Here is a 7,201-nt window from a genome sequence, read left to right on the forward strand (position 1 = left end):
ATGTTCACATGCTATGACCTTCACAGTCAGCAGATCTCAACCCAGTTAAGCACCTGTGGGAGATTTTGATGTTATGTGTTAGAAAACAGTCTCCACCACCATCATCAAAACACCAACTGAGGGAATATCTTCTGGACATCACTTCCTGTGACTTGACGAATCTATGCCACGGTGCGCTGAAGCTCTTCTTGTGGCTTAATAGGAAACGTTTATTGAGGTTTTTTTTTCCCTTTAATTTGTCACTCGACTGTATCTCAAACAGGAAAACGCTGTTGTGTAATTCTATATACAGCAGAATTACAGAATACAGTTCAAGAGTGTTTAAGGGTGCTAGACTTGCATTTTGTGAATTTAGGAACTTTATTGAATTCTATTTTTAACTGAGTTTCCGTGGCCATAATTTTCCAGGTTTTTCTTAATTTGGTATTGATTCTTTTTTTTTCTTTTCTTTTTTTTTTCTTTTTTTTTTCTCCCCCATATGTGATGAAATCTGTTTTGAATATATTGAATGCATCATGCAGATTGGATATTATGGGATCACCAATGCAACATATGGTCTTGTGTTAGAGATTAATGTTACCTGCCTGGTGCCTGCTGTTGAGCGAACACACACGCACACACACACACACGTTGATATTTTGAAATGAAAATTCAACCAAAAGTTGCTAGAAAGCAGCAAACACACTCCTGATTAAAAATTCCAAAACTCGTTGCATACTATACCATAATTTCTTTCAATTAATCTAACTTCATAAAGAACATACCTTAACCCTTTATAAGAGAACTGTATTTGTTCTCAAAACCTGTAGTAAAGTAATTGACACGTGTGCAAAAAAAAAAGTAAATACATTTTTTTGTTTTGTTTTGTTTTTTAAATTAAAAAAAGCAGAGTTTCTGTTACCAGCCAATGGTGATTATTTTCCTTTAGCTGCTCCTTAATTGTTTTATTGCAGTTTTCTACAGTTTGCAACACGAACAATTTTACAACATTATACTTTTGATGTGTTTATAGTTCCTGTCATTTACATTATAGAAGCTATAAAAAGTCGTTTCCACCAGCCTCTGTTTGTATGCCTCCGCTACGTAGTATCTTATCAGCTTCTCCGTGCGTCTGTCTGTGTGTGCGTGTGTGTGTGTTTGTAGGACTTTTATAGAATTCTCATTGTAACCAGCAGATGAACTAATTACACTATATGGCTAAAGGTTTGTACTGTCCATAACACCTACAGTACATTACAGTACAGTATATGTGCTTGCTGAACATCCCATTCCAGATTTATTTCCTTTTTACTGTTATAATAACCTCCACTCTTCTGGGAAGGCTTTCTGCTAGATGTTGGAGCGTGGCTGTAGGGATTTGTGCTCATTCAGCCTCAGGAGCATTAGTGAGGTTGGCACTGATGTTGAGTGAGGAGGCCTGGGTCACAGTTCCAGTTCATCCCAGAGGTATCCAGTGGGGTTGAGGTCAGAGCTCTGTGCAGGAGTTCATCCACTCCAGCCTTGGCACACCGTGTTTTCATGGAGCTGACTTTGTGCACAGGGGCATTGTCATGCTAGGACACCCATAGAGTGTAGAGTTTGGAATTGATCTAAACAGGATCAAGGTCAAATTCCTGAAATAGTTTTTCTTCAATAGCTTCCTTCTTGTATATTTGAAAGTATACGTATATTTGAAGGGTATTTCAGGTATATAAATTAGTAACAAGAAGGACTAGATCTGGTGTTGGTATCAAGTACTATTTTTCTTACAAAGCACTGACACTGGAGACTCCTTCCAAAAATGCCAAATAAACATCTCCTCACAGAAAACGTCATCATATTCATGATTACACACTTTGTGCAATCTCGTTTTGTGAGCTTCTCCAAGAGTCTCTATGACTAGGTTGTTACTATAGAAACAATCATGCATTACAATGAGCACATTCATATAAACGATTCGCCTTGCAGCCAGAACTGTCAGAGCTGCTGCTGTTATAGAAAATGAATCAACATCTACTCATCAATCCATCTCAAGTATTCAATATATGCTATAAACTTAGAATATGATTCGTTGTACATGTGGATTTTAGATATTTATTTTCGTCTTTTTTCTAACAGGCTGCCAATAATGAGAATTTCCTGAAATTCTGCTTGTGTTTATGTAAAATGTGTGTAATTAATGAACTACATGTGGAAATAAATACACAAGCATGAACGAATGCACGTAATTAAAGCAAGGTAGTCTACCTTTAATCGTTTAAAGGAAAGTTTGTAAATGTAACTGAAATGCATTGTCTAATATGAATGTGTCTTTCCCACAGATGTCTGCTTTGAAAGCTGCAACTATAATTGAAACAAGCAGTTACCATGTGCCATCATCTTCCACTTGACATTCACTCCTGCTAGTGGTTTGTGGTAAATTATGCGCATTACACAATGTGTTTTTTGGAAAGTCTATTTAATCCCCTCTAATGTTACTCAGAACTGTTTTCTATTCCCTCTGCCACCTTTGAAGACCTCCAAGCTCTATAAGGAGCAGCATTCCTGTGTGTTTTCCTGGACTTGTTTTCCATCAGTTATCCCAAATTGAGTTAAAATACTTTAGCTTCATCTCATTACGACCAAAACACTCGCCCCTACACTGACTGACTAACACGGTAATTGAGGTCCACTGTACATACACGGTAGGTACACAAGGACTTTCTGATGTTGGGGAACTGTGCTGCTGTGCTTTCTTTAACTACTACGCAACATGAGTACACAAATCTCAGATAGACCCTGTGGTCTACACACCCCAAGATACCCGCTGGTTTATTTTGGTGCCATTTTCCCTGATCCGTGACAGGCTCAGTGGTGTTTATTTGACGTCTATGAAGGAGACAAGGCGAAGTTGAATTATTGTTGGCTCAGAGCAAGGGTGGGTGATGTTTGTTTGTACACCAGCGTGCAAAGGAAGCTTGTTGTTTTTATAGGATTTAAAGTGCATTTCAAAAGGTGTCCACAGGATAAATGGTATTAAGATGCACAAGTTCTTCGTTTCTTTCGAATGTGAAATGTATATTTTGACATAAAGCTGGAGGGAAAACATCTGTTTCCCAGTGGGCTTTCACAGTGTGAGTTGTTTTAGCTACCACGCAGATATTCTGTAGTTTAACCTTTAGCCTAGGATGCCTAGAGATGAAGTTCCCATTCACGCACAGTTTACTGACACTGTCTTTTAATACTAACAAGTCTTTGGCAGGTAATTGCTTTTCAAACATTTGATTAAAACAGGATTTTTAAACTTATCTACATACAGTACACATGGTGGCTATTCACACCTATACAGATGCATATCTATCAGCTGTTATTGCTGAAAGATACCACATCTGGCACCTGATACACATGGACACTATGTAGGGCAGTTGTACGGGAGGAGGACAAGAACTGCTCCTCCATCTCTCTGAAAAATATGTTGAGATGAACAGCACAGTGACTCATATGAATGAGAATCCTTACATTCTCTGTCTCTCTTTATGAATTAAAATGCAGCTTGTCATGTTAACAAGAAGTCCATGGTCCATGCAGACTCTTCTGTGGCCGATCACTTAAAGGGGCTGCTTTATTTATATTAAATAAACATCACATCTCCTTGCAGAATGCTTCATGATATTAAGGATTACGTTTTTTTTCTTCTTTGTTAAATAACATTGTTTTAAAAATTGATTTATTATTAATCTGCATACACGTCCTGCTAGCGATAGACAATTAATCACCACCTTCTGACCAATCAGAAATGAGAATTCAACATTATGGTATAATTACAGTTCATACATTTTAAGTGAAATGCATAGAAAGAACTGATTGAACAGATTTCCAAACAAAAGAAGGGGAAAAAATGTGTCTGAGTCAATTGTGACGTGACCAGATTGTCTTGTAAGACATTCCTGAAAGGTCTAAATAACAATTGCACTTTCATGTAACTAATCTAATCAGCCAATCGCGTGGCAGCAGAGGATAAAATCATGCAGATACAAGTCAAGAGCTTTGTTCATGTTCACATCAAATATCAGAATGTGGAAAAGCGTGATCTCAGTGACTTTCACCATGACATGGGCTTGTTTGAGTGTTTCAGAAACTGCTGATCTCCTGGGATTTCACACAAAACCGTCTCTAGAGTTTACACAGAACGGTGTAAAAAAACATCCAGTGAGTAGCAGGTCTATAGGGGAAATGCCTTGTTGTTGAGAACAGTTAAAGGAGAAACTCCAGACTGGTTTGAGTTCACAGGAAGTAGCTTAAATAACCACTCTTTACCCCCGTGGTGAGCAGAAAAGCATCTCAGAACGCTCTCCTGTCAGCCAAGAACTGGAGTTTGAGGTTACAGTGGGTACAGGCTCACTGTAGCTAGTGAAGTATTTTGGTTACAAATTGCAAATGTTATCTCGACTCAAGTATTACCAAATATCGTCGATCATTATGAATGTGTAAGTTCAGTGACACATGTAAGAGGATATATGTACTTAGACCTGCTATGATCTCTGATTAATCAAAACTGTATGTACTTTATTTTTCCGTGGATGTTTGTCTGCAAGTCTAAATTGCTGATGTTAACCAGCATGAGGTCAGGCACAGAGGAATGTTCATGAAGTGGACAGTGTGTACCATGATGCATCAGTTTATAGGAGCGTCGGTTTACAAACCCTTACTGTTAACATCCACAGTTTATAAGCTCACAGATGTGTGTGATCAGTGAGGGTGGCTGCTGTTGAGGTGATTCATGCCTGTTTATGTATTTTTCTTAAGACGTTTTAAATAAAACTAGGCATTTATCATATGCTGCCACTCTTGCTTCCAGGGTCGTGTCGTTATTAGAATCGCAGGATGTGTGGGAGTTATGACATGCGCTATCTGCTCTTCCTGCTTGTAGATAATGTATTTTGAATAGCATATCAGAGTGAGCTTGCTGATATGGTGTCGAGTCTCGTTATCCATGTCCTCTCTGTCTGCGGAACGCCTATCGTAAAACCAAGAGAGGGATGGAATGTGACTCTGTGCACATCCTGCTTTTCTTTTTCCGTAGTTTGGGACCCTGTAATTGTAAGCAACACTGTAACGAAAGACCATAAAAAGCACATTTAATTAAGGCAAAAGGTTTGTGTCCCCTGTGGTTGTACCTCTATTTACTTTATTATTTCTTTTAACATCAACATAATAGTACACAAAAATGTGGTGTGAAAAATCCAAAACATAATGGAAGTCGACAGAAAAAAGTTTCACTTTTGCTTGAGAGAGTTATAACTGGTATGTCAAGAAGAATTGGAGTGAAGGTTACAATTGAAGATCCAAAAGCTGCTCAGAGGATATGAATGATTTGAACGGTTATAAATGTCGAGTAAATATGTTATTAGAGAATTTAACAAATTTATCGTCCAGGGTGTCCCCTGTCTTGTGCGAGTCCACTGGGACAGTCTCCAGTCTCCTCGTGACCCTGTGTAGGATAAACGGTATGGAAAATGGATGGATGGATATCTTTCAGAAACGGGGATACTTTTGAAGTGACAGCATTTTGGGTTGCTTTTTTTTCCCCACAATTAATAACTTATTTAGGGGGGATGGTGGCTTAGCGGTTAGCACATTTGCGTCGCACCTCCTGGGTTGGGGGTTTGATTCCCGCCTCTGCCCTGTGTGCACGGAGCTTGTATTTTCTCCCCATGCTTCAGGGGTTACCTCTAGGTACTCCAGGTACCTCCAGTGGCATCTCTAAATTGTCCATATTGTGTGAATGGGTGTGTGTGTGATTGTGCCCTGTGATAGGTTGGCACCCAATCCAGGGTGTCCCCCACCTTCTGCCCGGAGTCCCCTGTGATAGGCTCCATGCTCCCCATGACCCTGTAAGTGGTAAAGAAAATGGATGGATCTTATTTAACTCTTTTTTTTTTTTTTTTTTTTTTTTTAACTTGTGATCATGAAGGACACTAAATGTCTTGTTGCTAAAAATTAAGTTTGTGCTTCCTATTCTCAATTACTCAACTCTTGACTATTAGTCACCAGAAACATATACTCTTTCCAATATTAAAGTGATCTGGTCTCAAATAAGTCATTGTACAAATACAGCCTAGGCGATGGCATCTCCAGTTAACACACACAGACCAGTTAGGACATAACTGTTTATCTGAAAAGGCGTCAGGATTATGAGATGAAACATGGATTCCGTGCTCATGTTGAAACAGTTAGCTCCTGCAAGAAGCATGACAAGAGACGGCGAGAGATGTTGGCACGTTATTGGCAGGATTCTGTTCCTGGACTCACAAGGTGAGGACAGCTGTCCATGTCAGAGTCTGGAGGATTAGCACACTAGACATGCAGACTCTCTCTACATTTGTGAACAACTGACAGACTGTCTTAGAATGAATTGGATTTTGAAGCTTGAGAAGATCTATTTTGGTGTCAAAAAGAATTATGAGTGACACTCGTGTGAATGTAAGTTTATTGTTTTATTGCCAATGTAAACTTAAAGAAATACTTCGGCTTTCTTCAACCTAATCTCTATTTACAGCATCTGTAGCACTGTGTGATCAACGCTGACAAGAAATGAAAAAAGGATGGAAAACCTGCTGACTTGAAACGCACTTAATAATGAAAGGCGAAGGTCATTTTCACATTAAGGCTGAATAACTGAATAATAAGTCCACACCCAGTACTGATTCTGGCGACAGTTGGGGGAAGGGCTCATAATCATAGTTTTATACGCATATCAATATACAGTGGGGGAAGTAAGGAGTCAATCACCTGACTTGAATCCAATTGAACACGATTTAAAGACGATATGTTTAGAAGAATGGGCCAAAATCACACCTGAATACTGCGGCCGATTCATTTCTTCATACAGGAAGTGTCTTGAAGCTGTCATTACAAGCAAAGGCTTCCCCACTAAGTATTAAATAAATTTCAGTTAGCGTGTTCAATACTTTTTTCCCGTGTCATCCCACTTTATTACACATAACTTCATTTATGGACTTTAATGTTGTGAATTCTTTATATGTCCAGGTTTCTTGAGTTAATACTGATGTCTAGTGAAAATTTCATTTGAATAGCCTTATTGGAGATATATTTACTGAAAGAAATGTTGATGCGTTCAATCACTTGATTTGTGTCCAATCTTATTTCCCCCACTGTATAATGTGTATCAGTATAATAACCCTTTCCCTGCAATCCTGAAAGTTGAAACAGGAAGTTACAG

Source organism: Ictalurus furcatus, chromosome 27, assembly GCF_023375685.1.
Source record: "Ictalurus furcatus strain D&B chromosome 27, Billie_1.0, whole genome shotgun sequence".
Taxonomy (NCBI): Eukaryota; Metazoa; Chordata; class Actinopteri; order Siluriformes; family Ictaluridae; genus Ictalurus; species Ictalurus furcatus.